At 37.9% G+C, this 17479-nt stretch overlaps 1 pseudogene; it reads right to left on the reverse strand.

Moving 5' to 3' along the window:
• Window positions 1–14561, reverse strand: part of LOC117614887 — a 47728-nt pseudogene extending 33167 nt beyond the window's left edge.
• Window positions 14562–17479: the final 2918 nt, after the last annotated feature.

Raw genomic sequence — 17479 nt, forward strand, 5'->3', positions numbered from 1 at the left:
TTTAACGGTTATTTTAGCTCTGATTTGTAAGATTTTTTACTCCTACTTTTCTTTACCCTATATGAATACAATTAGTGAATTTGATCATCAATTTCAGATGTTTACACTAGGGTGATACGACAAAATGTTATGTTATGTTTAACGAAAGTATAAGTAAACGATTCATTGTTGGTGAATATATGATTGCTATGGCAAACGCATTCTACGAAAGTAGTTTCAGCAATCCAACCGTCAAACTTGTTTATTTGTACTTCGAGATCTTAGACCCCAAAAATCAAAAAAAAAAAACATTCGGAGATCAAGTAACGGGACAAAACTTTTGAACGGTTATAAATGAAAACTCATGATTTAACGGTTATTTTAATTCCGATTTTTATGAATTTTTACACCTACACTCCATGACCCTATATGAATACAATGAACTAACTCGATCGTCAATTTCAAATATATATGTGTATATGTAATATATATTGTAAAATCATATACATATTTGCGCGACGAAGGAATGTTTTACGTCGCGCAAACGTTCATCGCGTGACGCATGACACTTTGTCGCGCAATAATTTAACTGCACGAGACTACTGTGATATAGGTCGCGCAAACTTATGCACGACGAGGTTCCGTCGTCGCGCAAAAATTGCACGACGATGCGTACTTCGTCGCGCATGTGTTTTCAGATTTGAAAAATGTTTATTGTCAATAATTTTCAAACTTTGTATAAAAATGTTTGGATATAATTATTTATCAATGTTTTATAACAAATTTTGTATCATTTTCATTTTGTAAATGTGTTTTGTGAAAAAAAAAAAAAATTACAAATTGTTATTAAAAGGGTTTGGATATATTGATTTACCAATGTTTTATAACTAAATTTATTTGAATAATGTTTCAGTTGTCCACATATATAAGATTTGGATATTTGTACTACATATATTCAAACATTTGTATTACACAAAGTCTGTACACAAACATAATAAAATTACAAAAAATTTAATTATTCATCATCTGAACTATAATAACTTTCGTTATCGTCGCTATCATCACTTTCGGTCTCCCAATCCTCCTCCTCCTCCTCGTCTACTATAACTACATCATCTTCGCTGCTCGGGCCCACTGCAACATCGAATCTTGGAAGATCCCCGAGGTCAATTGTAATTGACTGAATCGGTATTTCGATTGAAGACACTCCTTGAATTTGAAACGGTTCTTGTATAACATGTGTATCTCGAAGTGTATCCGCATCATTTTCCATTGATGATTCTAAACGTTGGTCAGCCACATTGTCGACGTCGTTGTCATGTTCCCGTCTAATTCTAGTATAGCATACACGTTCCTATGATCCATCTTCTGAACAACTTTCCAGCTGCTCCCGGCTTTAGGGTCATCTAGATACACAATTTGTGTTGCCATGTTCGCCAAAATGTAAGGGTCGTCATCATACCAAGTTCTGTTAATGTTCAGAGATAGTAAGCCATGGTCGATTTTAACACTTCCCGGCCTATTTGGGTTGCTATCAAACCATCGACACTTAAACATGATCACTTGGTATCGATCTTTGTAAAGCAATTGAACGACATTTGTGAGTTTGCCATAGAAATCAATGTTTGTACTTTCGCCTCCACCTGGGACATGGACACCGCTGTTTTGCGTACACAACTTGTCATCTCGTGCAGCCCCCAAAAATTTAACACCGTTAATATAACAACCGAAAAACAATTCAGCGCGAATAGGGCCGAAGGCCAAGTTATATAACTCATCACTGTACATGGGGGAATTCGATGATTTCAACTTATTCACCTAATATAATAGAAAACCATTCACATGTTAGTCTGATAAAATTAAATACTAAAATTTATATTTGTCAAATACAAAACACTTATAACTTACAGATTCCAAAAACCATTGTGGAAACAATTCACGTTGTTTATGGGCAACTAAATGTGATGGATGTTCTCGCTTCATCATCTCTTCATGCTCATCTAAGTATGCCATTATCTCATCACAATTGTTCAGTACGAACCAATGTGCTACTTCCATGTCATTTGTAGAAAACGACTCTCCTCGTCCAGGATCTCCAAAGGGCCGTGCGCTTTGGGCAAAAACAGAAAGTTTTTCCTTTCTCATACCTCCTTCGTTATTACGCTGAGGACGATTGAAAGCCGTCTCCACATCTTTTAAATACATTCCACAGAAAGTAAGCGACTCATATTGAACCCAAGCCTCTATAATTGATCCTTCCGGCTTCGCCCTGTTGCGTACACTTTTTTTCAGCTCTCCGAGAAGCCTGTCAAAATAAAAAGATATGATACAATTTAGCAAGCCTGTGATAATGATGCATACACAACCGAAAAGGATTATATACCTTTCTATTGGATACATCCAGCGATAGTTGACAGGACCAGCAAGCAATGCCTCTTCTGGCAAGTGAACCATCACGTGCATCATACTTGTGAAGAAAGCTGGAGGAAATATCATCTCAAACTTGCATAGGACTTGGACAATGTCATGGCGCAACTGCAATATGTCTGTCTTTCGCAATGTTTTTGCCGTCAGTTGGGAAAAAAAATCTGGACAACAACATGATTGGCTTCACAACATCTTCCGGCAATAGATGTCGAATACCCACAGGAAGTAGGCGTTGCATAAACACATGGCAGTCATGGCTCTTAAGTCCAGTAAATTTATCCCCGTCAACATTCACACAACGGGCGATATTAGAAGCATACCCATCAGGAAACTTTACAGACGATACAAACTTTAGAAACTCTTTTTTGTCATTCGGTTTCAGAGAAAAGAATGCAAGATCCCTTCTAGCTTTATCACTGTCCCTGTTCATCCATAATCCTCTTCGTATGCCCATTCTTTCCAAATCAAGACGGGCTTTGATTGTGTCCTTTGTCTTGCCGTCGATATTTAGAATCGTGCCCACCAATGTGTCAAATAGGGTATTGTTGGACCGAATTAATACATGTGGAGAGGGTTGTCTTGTTATGGGGATTTCAATGACATTCTTGATGTGACAAAGAAAGGATGGCAAGAGACCGCGTACCATACTATGAATGACTTTCATAGGTTTGTCTCAGATTGTCACATGTTAGATTTGCGATATGAGGGATATCCATATATATCGAGGAATCAAAGGGAAGGTGGGGGTATTCATGAACGACTTGATAGAGGTTTCGCCAATGACCACTGGCTGCGTATTTACCCTGAAGCCCAAGTGGTTTATCAAGTAGTACCCGGATCGGATCATGCTATATTGGTGCTTCATACCTAGGTCTCATTGCAACGTAGGGCAGGCCTCTTTATTTTTTATCAACGATGGGGGACGGTGGAACGATGTCAGGTTGTGGTCAAGGAGCGTTTGTGTCGGGGGTTTAAGGGATCAAAGAGTATGCAGGTGTTTGAAAAGCTTAAATGGGTAAGGAAGGGGCTTGTGGATTGGAAAAGACAGAAGTGGCGTAGCTCTAAAGTTTACATTGACAACTTACGGGAGGAGCTGTGCACTGCTTTTCGAGGTCCAGTCTTTTAGGGCAACAAGATCAAAAGGCTTGAAAAGGATCTCAAAACTGAGTTACAAAAAGAGGAACAATATTGGAAGTTGAAGTCCAGAGTAGAATGGCTGCAAGAAGGTGATAAGAATACAAAGTTTTTTCATTCCAAGACCGTATCTCGCAGAAGAATTAATCGGTTGCATGGGCTAGAGGATCAAGGTGGCATTTGGTATGGGGAGGAATATGATATTAAGAGGATTGTGGAATCATATTTTCAGGATCTATTCACGTCCGCTAACCCGGTGGGTATTGATGAGATCCTGGAGTGTGTACATGCCATTGTTTCGTTCCAGGATAATATTTCTCTAAGTAAGCCAATTTTAGCTAATGAAGTGGTGGCTGCTGTCAAGCAACTGAATCCTAGTAAATCATCTGGACTGGACTGATTCACTGGAAGTTTATATCAAAAGTTTTGGGCTTCTTGAGATGGTTAATACCTTCTTCCATTATGGGAGCATGCTTCGGAAGTTCAACCACACCCACATTGTCTTGATATCTAAAGTTGAGAACCCTAGAAGAATGACGCAGTAGCGGACTATGTCTTTATGTAATGTGGTGTATAAAATCATATCTAAGGTGTTAACTCTTGCATGTGGTAAGTCTGAACCAATCGGCTTTTGTTGCAGAGAGACAAATTACTGATAATATTTTGGTGGTACATGAGATACTACATACCCTCAAAACCGCTCAGGGATCGGATCAACAATACATGGCTATGAAATTAGATATGGCTAAAGCATATGACAGAGTGAAATGGGCTTTTTTGGATGCCATGATGGGGAAGTTGAGGTTTGAAAGCCGGTTCCGAGGTTGGATTATGGAATGTGTTACTATAGTTTCAGTGTCTTGATCACTCAAGAGGATCCATTATCTATTTTTTTGTTCCTCATATGTGTCGAAGGACTTAAGGTGTTGATAGGAATTTAGGAATCTGGTGCATGGTGTCCAATTCGAACTGGGGGTGTAACTATCTCCCACTTATTTTTTTTGGTGATGATTTGGTTTTGTTATGTCGAGCGTTGGAAGAGGAAGCCCCTTGTCTGTTAGAGGTTTTGGAGGATTATGCGGCTGGTTCAGGCCAAAGTTTAATTTTGAGAAAAGCTCTTTGTTTTTTGATCAGTGATGCACAAAGAGATTGCGAAGGCTCTTCACGAAACAGATGCATATACAGTGTAAGGATGGTTTAATCAAATATTTGGGCCTTAAGGCTGATTTTGGTGCATCTAAACAACAAATTTTTGAATATGTATGTGAGAAAATTAGTGAGCGGCTACATGGATGGGCTGAGCAATTTTTATTTGCTATTGGGAAGGAGATTTTGTTCAAGATTGTGGCCATGGCAATGCCAAATCATGCCATGTCCTGTTTCAAGTTACCGGTGAGCTTATGCAAGAAAATTGAGGGCGAGATTGCCCGGTTTTGGTGGAAGAATGGTGCAGATCGTAAACCTATCCACTGGGTGGGGTGGAAGCAATTGTCTAGGCTGAAGAAGGATGGTGGGCTGGGGTTTCGGGAATTGACTTGTTTCAACCTTGCTATGTTGGCTAAAATTGGCTGGAGGATTTTATGCCAACCCCAATCTCTTCTTGGACAGGTGTTGCAGGATAAATATTACCCTAGGATGGGATTTCTTAAGGCACGCCTTGGAATGAAAGTATCATGTGGGTGGAGATGCATTATGCAAGGTAGACAAATTCTGGAGGCTGGGTTAAGGTGACATGTGGGAATTGGAGAACGGATTCGCGTTGCTTTGGGTCAATGGCTGCCCACACCTCACACTTTTAAGACGCGATCTAAACATCCTGATCTTCCCCCTATGATGGCTGATCTGATTGATGCTGATCTTAAGACATGGCGGGGTGATTTGATCCCACGTTTATTTGACTCTCAAGAAGCTTAACTAATCACTAGTATGCCGATAAGTCGATGGGGGATGTTCTGATAGAATGATTTGGCACTTCCAAAAGAAGGGAGTTTATTCAGTTACGTATAGATATGAGCTTGCGTTGTTTTTGAAACGGAATGGGGAGTTAGGAGTTAAATGGATGGCGAATGTAGCAGGTAGAATAGTCATGCTTCGGTTTGGAAAGGCATTTGGTGTTTACACATCCCACCTAAAATTGGTATGTTTATTTGGAAGGCTTGCTGGAATGCTTTGGAGGTCTGACATAATTTGGTAAAAGGATGGGTGCCCGTGGACAATAAATTTGCTTTATGTGATTGTGCATATGAAACCCAGGAACATCTATTTTTTCGTTGTGAATTTGCTCGTGCGATTTGGTTTACGAGTCCCTTGCAACTTGATATAAGACAACTCAGAGGTGGAGATTTTATAGCATGTTGGATGGGATTGCTGGCCTTGTATGAAACTCAAGATAGGAGATGTGATGTTTTGCAAATGGTGGCTTTTGTCCTCTGGCGGATTTGGAAATGTCAAAATTAGGTAGTCTTCAATGGAGTGGTTGTGCAAGCTGGTGATGCAGTGACTATTTTACTGAAGCAAGTGGCGGAATTCAATGCTGCGCATGTGGTTGATTCCACGCAAGGGATGGCGCAGAATGCATTGGCTGCATCTGGAGTCGCCATTACTGTTAATGTATGCATTTTGAGTTTTTCTTTTCGCTTCCCTTGACAATTTTGTAATAGGATTTCTATTGTTATTTATCAAGCTCAAGTTTAGATTGAGAATAGCTTCTCTAGGTGTTCTTAACTAACAACTATCCTATGGAGGTTCAAGCAAATTGGCAAAGGTAAATTGTGCATTGCATAACATTGCATTAAACTGTTTTCATAAAATGATGACTAGTCATCTGTTTCTTGTATGACTAGTCATCCTTGCTCTGTAGGATTTCCAGCAGGATAACCAACTTTTTTGTCCTATTCTCTTTTCTCTCTCTGCTGCCATGTGTGATTCTGACCTAAAGAAATTTTTGTCTGTAAAAGGAATTTCTCTTTGGGCAGTCGTCTCTTTTGGGTGGAAGTTTTGGAAAGTTTGGCTTGCCATCTTTCGCTTCTTCTTCCTCAAGAGAGAACCATCTTATTTTCATCTATGAGTTTTTCCAAATTGATTTCTTTTTGAAAAACTGCATTTGAAATACTAATCTGCATCTAGCTACTTAAAACACTCTCTCATTTATATCTAGGTCAGATTCAAGATTGATTTCTTCAAGAGTATGGTTTCTTGAAGAAATTGGTCATTCTCATTTGAATCCAAATTTTGGTTTCTATTTGAGTTAGAGCTTGCAAGCTGGTGCCATGGGATGAATGAGCTGGAGAAGGAGCTGCCATTGCCATGAAGAATTGAGCTTCAAGCTTTGCTAAGTTGGAGAAGAAGATTGCACAAAGGAGGTATAGCTCATCTTCCTAAATAGATCTAGGTTTTTCTTGAGCTTGCTTGTGTTCCTTTGTAAGAATCTTTTTCTACTTAGTGGATTGCCTGGTCGGTTGATGACCCCTAGTTTTTCCCAATGGTGGGTTTCTGGGTGAACAATTTCTGATTGCATCTCTGTAATTTTTCTGGGTTTGTGTTCTTGGTGGTTGACTAGTCATCGTATGAATTCTGGGTTTGTGTTCTTGGTGGTTGACTAGTCATCGTATGAATTGTGGTTGACTAGTCATCATATGAATTCTGGGTTTGTGTTCTTAGTGGTTGACTAGTCATCGTATGAATTCTGGGTTTGTATCCTTGTAGTTGACTAGTCATCATTATTTGCTGTTTGGTGTTTGCTTGATTATGTTGTCTTCACACACTTTCATCATAGTTGTTGCTAGCACAGGGGATGCCTTGATTGACGGGTCCTTTTGAGTGCCTGGGTTGTCACTAGTAATTCTCTAGGCTTGCAGGTACATCTTGGTATGCTCTGTGTATGTTATTATTTGGTATAATTCATATATGACAGTTGACTAGTCATAAGAGTATTTGGTCAAGGTCTAGAGTGTGTGAAGTTTGTTGCGTTCTTGTTGAATATCTTTTAAGTTTACCCCTCGTCACCTAACTACCATTTTTCAATTACTCCGCCCTGGATTTGTCCTTCCCCAAGTTTTGTTAAGCTCAATTGTGATGGTGCATGGGCTGCGAAAACAGGCCAAAGGATGGTGGGGTGGGTACTCCGGGATGGCATTGGCTGTTTCCTTTGTGCGGGTGGCACGAGGATTTGTGCTGCATGTCGGCTTTAACGGTGGAGGAGGAGGCGGTGCGGGAAACTCTAGTCCATTGCTTGGAATTTGGGTATGATAAGGTTGTGGTGGAATCAGATTCACTTAGTCTGATTAATATGATAAACTCAGGAAGCTAGCAAGGACGTGGAGATTGAAAGGATTCTTTTTTATGTTCTATGTCTAACTCAACAGTTTCAAAAGGTGGAGTTTTTGCATGCTTCACGGGATTGTAATCAAGCTGCACATTTGGTGGTAGGCACAACTGGGATAATGTTTGCCTTGAATGGCTATTGAATTGCCTAGCGAAGGATGTTAGCTGTTTTATTTGCTTTTAATAAATTTCTCTATCTTTGACCCCCCTAAAAAAATAAAAAAAAAAACTTTAGGATATATGGTTGGTGTTTATGGTTTTGCTTTTTTTAATGGGCCTTTCAATATAGACTTAGTCAATGACCAAAATGTTGGGAAAGTCTATCGTATTACAGTTATTGAATAAGAATCCAATTTTTATTTATTACATAATTTTTATAATTATTTTAACCTTGAAGCTAAATAATGGAAACTTTTTTTTGGGAGAAATAATGGAAACAAATTACAAGCAATGGCAGAACTAGGAATGTTTCGGTGGGTGAGCTATTTAAAGTTATTAACTTAAAATCTACTGATCATTTTTTTTTTTTTTGTGGCACTTATAGTTTCTATAATCATTCTACAAAAAAAAAAAATTAAAGATTAAATCATATGAGCCACGTTAATTCATAGCTCTATGGACTAATTTCTAATTAACTTTATCATAAAACAAACATATTAAGTGCAACTAAACAACGCATATTATCAAAATGAAAATATGTTGAACAACATAATTGGAAGTGTATCTATTTTAATGTATATTTTTATTGCTTGACTACAGCAAACTTTATAAAAAATGAACTTCTTTGGACTGTAATAAGTTAACTTATACTCACCTAATATTTAGGACAAGTGAAATATATAGCTCTGATGTTTTTTCCTCAAAAACCACACTGGGCTAGCCCTTATTACAAGTTTTATTTTGTGCATTTTTACTCTCGAATTTTGAAACTTTTTTGCTAAAATAATTCGTAACTCACATGCACAAAATAATAAATAAAAAAATCGAAACTATTATAATCCACACATACCCGAACCAAAAAAAAAAATTAAAGAACACATATGTACACATGAATGAGTATAGATTATGTTACTTTTGTTATTAGAAGAGAATTACTACTAGTATCTACCAAACTTTAATTCAACTTGGTCGATTTATTTAGGTAATACCATCCTGCATTTAATAAGCTCTGTGATTATTAGGGTGGAACAAAGTTATAAAAATGAACAATGTCTGAAGGGAAAAAAAACAATTCCATATATAGCTCATGACGTATTTCAAATCCCACCAAATTAAATGAAAACTCCTAGAAACATCTTAATTTAATAGAAACATCTTATCCAACATTTCTGATGATGATAGGGGAATGATTATCCTTGCCTATAGATAGGGGAATTATCTTGTAGCCAAATTATTCAAGGAATTATCCCTTTATCGAAGGAATAGATGAAATCATGGAAATTGAATGATTCCATTATTCCTTGATTTGTGGAGATAAACTTTATTTTAGGCCTCATTAATTAGCTAATTAAATGAATGCTTAATTAACATAATTAATGTGACCAAGGGCAGACTTGACCTTTACATTAATTTCTAGGCAAGGACATCCCTGGTCCCCAAGTAGTCAGGGCTGACGAGGTCGTTCCACCATGGACCATTGACCATGAGAGATAATATGAGAGAAAATCAGAAAAAATAAATAAATAAATAAAAAGAAGACAAAAATAGATAGAAAATAGTAGAAAGATGGACTGTGGCATAAATTATGTTCATTCGCTTCATGAACCAATTCTTAGGATTTGTCCCTAATTTGCAAGGTAATCATATTAAATATTCTTATTTTTAGGTATTATTATGAATTGATTAATCTGTTTATGAATCAAGCATGTAATAAACATATTTATGTATGTTATTGTGTGTGCCCAACCAAGTAAATGAATATCTTTCAAAAATGTTCGTCCACAATTTTTACTAGACTCTTGGCACACACTCTTTCTTATTGTTTTTTTATTTTAGAAATAAAAAAGATAAAATGGGTAGTTTTGTTTCATAAAATTAGGATTCATTATCTTATTTTATTTTTAATATGAAAATAAAATTACCATATTATCCTCATTTCATTAATAATTTTATTTTTTATTTTTTATATGAACAAAGGGCATTCTATGGTATTTTGAGTGTTTTTTTATATTATATATATGTAAGATTATCTTTATAATAAAATTTAGATAAGGGAAACAAATGAAATTTTTTTATACGAAAAACTTTGTCAAACATATTTGACTTTGACCCAAAAAAAGAAAGAAAAAAAAAATATCTGAAAAAGACTTAAAAGAGGAGAAGAGAGAGGCGGTGGTAATTAGTTTAGGACAGCTGGGGTTTTAGTTTTTTCAGTTGCTTGGGTTAGATTATACACAAAAATTTATTATATACATTTGGGTTTCCTAATCAACTAAGGATTAACTCTCCCTATGTCTTAAAGACTCATTTGAGTTTTCATTTCTCATCAACTCACTTCACTTGGCTTGCATTCACTCTCTCCATCAATTCACTCTCTATAGGCGTTTAGGGTTAGGGTTCTATATTTCTCTGTCTATCTCCCTTAATTCCTTACTTGCTCACTTTCTTCTATCTCATTCAAATTCAACATGCGTTTCTCTGGTACCACCAAAGCCTGGATTGAGAGCATTCTTTCAAATCAACCGTGCAAACCATTGAAAACGAAGACTTTTGTGAATGTAATGATTGGTCATGCTAAGACTAACCCGTTCTCGTCTTCCTCAACTTTCTCTTCTTCAAGGAAAGTTGTCAGCGGCCCTCTGAAAAACCCAATTCCACCGCTTTCCGACTTCAATTCTGACATTGAAACGTGGTTTGTGGGTCAAGAAAGCAAGAGGGTAAAGAGGGAGACGATCGTACCTAAGATGGCCGATATTGACGTAGATGTTGGTTTCAATAAACATGGTCTTAGCGGTTATGGTGGTAAATTGGGCTTGAAGAAGAAACTTGAAGGTGGTTTGAAGAAGAAAGTGGACGGTGGCTTGGCTTCCAAGAAAAATAAAGTTGATTATGGGTTGGGTGTGAAGAGGAAATTTGAAGGTGCTTTGGGTTTGAACAAGGAACTTGAAGGTGGTGATCATGGCCTTCCCTGTACCCCATCAACTTCTTGTGAGGTTTCTTCATCCCAATCCCAAAGTTGCTGTGAAACACCAGTCACAGTTCTACGCCCTCATCTCTGTCGTGCCTCTCCTGTCAAAGCCACCTCTGCATCGAATCAAGAGATCAATAACAATCTGTCTCCGAGAAGGGCTGCTAGGGTTGCAATGTTGAAGACTCGGTTTGCCAACACAATCCTTAAGGCAGAACATAACAGTGCTCTCTACACTACAACAATTACCACCGAAGCCAAGAACGAGAGGCTTGGAGATGCAGAAGCAGAAATTATGAGAGCCAATGAGTTCATCAAAAAGCAGCGGCAGAGGGATAGAGAAGCTGCTCGCCTTGCCCTCGAAGAGATGGAGAAACATGTGGTTATTGATGATAACTTCAAAACCATGAGAGACTTCCACATGTTAATTTCTGGGACCAAAACGATCGATTTTGGTCGCTTACTGTTAGGTGAAATTGTGTATAGTGATCATTGATTTTGTACTGAATATTTCAGGAATTTTTATGACAAGTATATATAATTCATTCATTCATTCATTCCTTATAAGCCTGGTTATTAATGAAGTGTTGGATCAGCTATATCATCATTATATATCATGTTCTGCGCATAAGTTTTTGACAATGAAAGTAACTTGAAACAAAACAATTAAAGTCAATTTGGGTTAGACAAGAGTACAACAAAAATCCAAGTTTCTTCCAGAGAAATTAAATCAACTCAAAATATTAAGTGCATTTACATTTAACAAAAGGGTATTTTAATGTCCCTTCCGTTCTAAGCTCTTAATGCAGTTAATGATCAAAATGGGAAGCACCTGTACATAACTACTGGTGTCTCACTCTGTGCACCGCCGTTAATGAAATGAGAAATGGAGATTCAAAAAAGAAAATTAAACTCATATGATTTTCTTAGCTGCCCTCTGTTACTGTTAAATTTGTAAAGAAAAGCTCTATTTCTTCTAACAGTCTCTTATCCCCAAAATTTAATCCTCCAGAAGTCTCTAGACAAGAGTCGGATAACATCAAGTGAATGAGATACTCACAAACTTCTCCCATGTTGTCCAGGATGGCGAATGCCTTTTTTTTATGCTCTATTACACTTTCATCTTGACTGTTGTTAGTGTACTTCTGTTTTCTGCAGCCCTGCAATGTGTAAAATAACCACATTATCTCTCTTTTTAGTATGCTGCCTGAAATGACCAAGGCGAAAATTTTAGGAAAATCCATCAGCCAGTTTTCATTCTAAAACAAACTGGACAGAAGTATATTGACTCCTTTTCATGTTTGAAGTACTGAAAAAGGAAGCATCCTTAAGTAGGAACAAGGAGTGCAAAATTTGACAAGGATTCTTCTCCGAGATACGTAGACAAGCTAATACAGCATGTTGCATTGCTTCTTTAATTGAAATTTGTAGATTCAAATTCCTATGAACAGATGGAGTTCTGATGATAGAGACAAGGACTGAGCAGGTGAATATAAATATACATATTATAAATGCTTTTTAAGCATCTTTGCTAGAACAGGTACTGGTGCTGTTATACGAGAGGACGATACCATTCCAGGGAAATCAGATATGCAGTTCAGAATGAGTTTTAATGTCTGATTTTGAACTGGATGGAAAGGAATGTTAGCTACATAATTTAGTACTGGAACCAAAGTTGTAAACCCAACAAGAAGCCTCCGTTTTAAAGCTTGCTCAGCTTTTAATAATATGTCAAGTACCTGAACACAAGATTTGACCACTGGATCCTTGAGTTTCTGAGGGTTTTTCTTAATAACACAGTCATAAATAAGCTTTGCAAGAACACATCTAATGACCATAAAAATCAAAAATTAAAAGCTTAACCTATCTACACAAGCAACACCGAAAAATTTGTAGATATTCAATAAATACTTCTGAATAATGATAATTGTTGACTCATAACTTAAACAGCACAGTTTCTGGTTTCTTGATGTTTGGCAATACTCAAATGAAACTCTATCAGCACTGAAAATATCAAGCAGAGGACATCTATTATTGTTCTATTTGGCACTGAAACTTTACTAACCTGACAATCGCAGTATTTCAAATACATATCTGCAATGTTTTCTTCCACTGGGACTTGCTTTTCTTTGCCTGAAGTGCCTTCCCAGGAGTACACGTAATTAAACAGTAAATCCAGTGTGCTGATCTGGACTTGGCTGTCTGTTGAAAGCAGTGGGCCTTGGATGGCCTCCGTAAACAATATATTCATTGGATTCACATTTTTTCCATCTGAAGTTGCTTGCTCAAAGCTATCTCCTTCGGATGAACTCATGCTGTTTAAAGCAACTGCATAGGCTGCCCCGAAAAGTCCTCTCTGATTCTGAGCCAACACTGTCAAGAACGCTGGACAAGTAATATGGAAATTGTTAGTTGAAAGAAGATAGGACTGATACCAATGAGGAAATGTGCATGTAAAATGGGGAGCATTCCATGTTATGTCAGGATCACTTCCTCAAAAAGTTATATATTACCTGAAAGGTTTAAAATTATAATTTTTTCCGCTACAGGCTGTAAGTTCTCTAGTCAAGGATTGAATCACTTGGAGCTGCAATGTTTTTATCGTTTGATTCTAAATAATCTCAAGATGCAAAGTATCTTGTAATGATATGAAAGAAATTGCAAGGACCTTCAACTTCACAGTTAAAATATGGTCTGACTTCAACAGGAAACAATTGCGGTGTAATTAGGGAGTTCGTTTGCAGGCTTGATATTTATATATGCCTATTTGCCCCGAAAGAATACCTACTCTGAAAAATTAAATAAATAGAAACACATGGGGTATAACAAGCGGACCAAAATGCTAGTCATATCTTGCTGAGCTGTGCTTTAAATAAAGGAAAATGGACCACACTTATAAAGCACAAAAAAGAAAGTATTAAAGAAGTGGAAAACTGACCTACACAATTCAAGCGGACATCATCGCTTTGGGTCTTCATGAGGGCCTCTAGAGACAAGTGCAATAGCTTGGGGCAAAAGGCAAATAAAAAATCAGTTCCATCACCAACCTCTGATGCGTGTTGGAGAATAGATACCTTGTATAGAACAAACAGGATTTCTCCCCGAATATCTTTACTGTGTTAAAGGAATATATAAAATAGAGAATTTGAGTTATAATGTACTAAATGCATGGAAGGAACATCTTTTATTCTCAGTTTTCTTTATTTGTTATCTTGGCAATTCAAGACCTTCAACAAGATTGGTAATGAGGCCATACTTGTCTCTAATGTGAGCGTAAGGATTATTCTGCTGGCAGTTTAACAAAACCCCCAAGCAGTGAAGCTAAATTTAAAGAATGGCAGAATTGTTAGCAGGGATATGTATCTTTTGAGATCAATTAGATGTAAGTCTTAAAGATATTGTTGAAAAAAGTTTCGTTAGTAGAAGCCAGTGGGTGCACAGAGGCTTATCATTGTTGAGATTTCATTGAAGACTCTAAACCATAGCCATTAAACTTGGATATGAAAGTCATGGCTTAAAGTAAGAAATCTGATGTTCATAAAAAAACAGTAAGAAATCTGATCACCCCCATGTAGTGACTGTTGACTCAGATTTCTCACTCTCAAGGCCTAGCTTGCCCACTCAAATTTCATTTTGACTTGTAGAAATGAGAAATGTAATTTCAAAGAAACATGACAAATTATTCAAGGATCTCAACCAACACTAGCTCATCCTATTTTGCATTATAATATAAATAAGGCAATTTCAGGTTTTATTTAACAATCCTTCAACTATAGTATTGTTGTACCATGAGAAACCAAAACTAACCAAACTATCAAAATAACATTACCTTCGGGAAAAAAAAAAAATCAGAATAACATTACCCAAAGTATGTATCCAAATCTTAAAATTGATATGTAAATTGGCAAACAAACAAAATTTTAATATGAGAAACAATAGAAGAATCAAGCTCGATTTCACATCTGATTTTTACCAAACTTGTTGAAATATTTACAGTTTTGCCACTGAAAGTATTTTGATCGCCATTTCCTCTTTATAACTCCAATTCAAGCCTACCGCGTGTCTACGAATTCGTCCTAGTACAACCTGCCCAAAAATACCAGTCGTGGTCCCAAACTCCTTCCAGATAAGAAAATGACCAATTTACCCCTACCCCAAGGGTAAATTTGTAAATTTACTTAAATAATTTAAAATAGCAATTAAATTTGGAGTCGGGGTGTTACAATCTATTCCCCTTATAAAAATTTCATCCCCGAAATTCACGTACATGTCAATGGAAGAGATAAGGGTACTTGGCCCATATTTGAGCCTCGGGCTTCCAAGTAGCTTATTCCACTGTTTGACTTCTCCATAAAACCTTCACTACCAGAATAGATCTAGAGCGCAACATTTGCTCTTTCCTATCCAAGATCTGCACAGGCTGCTCCTCATACGACAGATCTTCTTCTAGCTCCACAGGTTGATATTCTAGAACATGAGAAGGATCTGACATGTATTTCCGAAGCATGGATACGTGAAACACGTCGTGGACTCGAGATAGTTCCGCAGGTAATGCAAGTCTATAGGCAACAGGTCCGATGCACTTAGTGATCTCATAGGGTCCAATATAACGAGGGCTTAACTTCCCACGTTTCCCAAATCTCATCACACCCTTCTAAGGAGATAACTTCAGGAATACCCAATCCGCAACTGCAAACTCAAGATCCTTGGATCTGTTATCCGCATAGCTCTTCTGTCGGTCTTGTGCGATTTTCAACTTCTTTTTAATAATCTTCACCTTCTCGGTTGTTGCTCAGATACTATCCACTCTTTCCAATTTCTTATCACCCACTTCATTCCAACAAATAGAAGTCCTACACTGCCTCCCATACAACGCCTTATAAGGAGCCATCTCAATACTCGCATGATAACTGTTGTTATATGCAAATTCCACCAAGGCAAGGTGACTATCCCATGCATCTTTCATCTGCAACACACATGACCTCAACATATCCTCCAGAGTCTGGATGGTCCTTTCCGATTGCCCATCAGTCTGTGGGTGAATAGCTATGCTGAACTGCAACCTAGTACCCATAGCTTCCTGCAAACACCTCCAGAATCGAGATGTGAACCGAGCATCCCTGTCCGATACAATGGACACAAGTGTTCCATGTAATCTTACAATCTTATCCACAAAGAGTTTCGCCAACTTTGTCAAAGAATAAGTCTCCTTGATGGGTAGGAAATGGGCTGACTTGGTGAGTTTATCAACTATCACCCAAATTCCATCATGTCCCTTAGAAGTACGGGGAAGCTTGAAAACAAAATCCATGGTAATACGTTCCCACTTTCATGCAGGAATCGGAAGCGGTTGCATAAGTCTCGAAGGTTTTTGTCGCTCTGCCTTCACTTGTTGACAAATCAAGCATCTGCTCACATACTTGGTAATGTCTCCCTTCATATGCGGCCATGAGTAATATTCCCGTAGGGTCCGAAACATCTTGGTACTTCCTGGATGCATAGTGTAAGTGGAACAGTGAGCTTCCTCCATGATTTCCCTTTTCAAGTCATCGTTCTTAGGTACACAGAGACGAGTTCCTGTTACCAACGCTCCATCTCCCCTTATTGCATAATCCTTCCGTGTACCATTTTCCACTTCTCCCTTTATTCTACAAAGTGTTGGATCTCCCAACTGGACTACAATTACCCGCTCCACCAGAATGGGTCTCACATGTAAGCTAGCAAAGATTCCACCCCGTTGAGTCATTCCCAACTCCACTCCATCCTTCCGTAGTTCCACTAACAATGGAAGATATGCTGTTCTGAGATGAGCTAAACTTCCAGTAGTCTTCCTACTCAGTGCATCTGCAACCACATTAGCTCGGCCTGGATGATACTCAATCGTGCAGTCATAGTCCTTAATCAATTCCAACCAACGCCGTTGTCTCATATTAAGCTCATTTTGAGTGAAGAAATACTTTAGTCTCTTGTGATCAGTAAAAATCAGACACGTCTCACCATACAAGTAATGCCGCCAAATCTTGAGAGCGAACACTACTGCAGTAAGTTCCAAATCATGGACATGATAATTCTGCTCATGCTTCTTGAGTTGCCTTGAGGCATAAGCAATCACCCGATCATGTTGCATCAGAACACATCCCAAACCTTGCAAACATGCATCAATGTAGATCACAAAGTTCCCCGAATTATCCGGAAGAGCCAAAACAGGTGCGGTGGTTAACCGCTTCTTCAACTCCTGAAAACTCTGTTCGTACTCTTTCGTCCCCTCAAATGCAACATCTTTCCTTGTTAACCGCGTGAGAGGTGCTGCTATCGAAGAGAACCCTTCCACAAATCGACGATAGTAGCCTGCCAACCCTAGAAAACTCCGTATTTCAGTTACACTTTTGGGTTGTACCCAATTCACAATAGCTTCAACTTTCTGCAGATCCACATAAATCCCTTCAGCTGAAATTACATGTCCGAGGAATACCACTCTGTCCAGCCAGA

This window comes from Prunus dulcis, chromosome 1, assembly GCF_902201215.1.
Source record: "Prunus dulcis chromosome 1, ALMONDv2, whole genome shotgun sequence".
In the NCBI taxonomy this organism is placed as follows: domain Eukaryota; kingdom Viridiplantae; phylum Streptophyta; class Magnoliopsida; order Rosales; family Rosaceae; genus Prunus; species Prunus dulcis.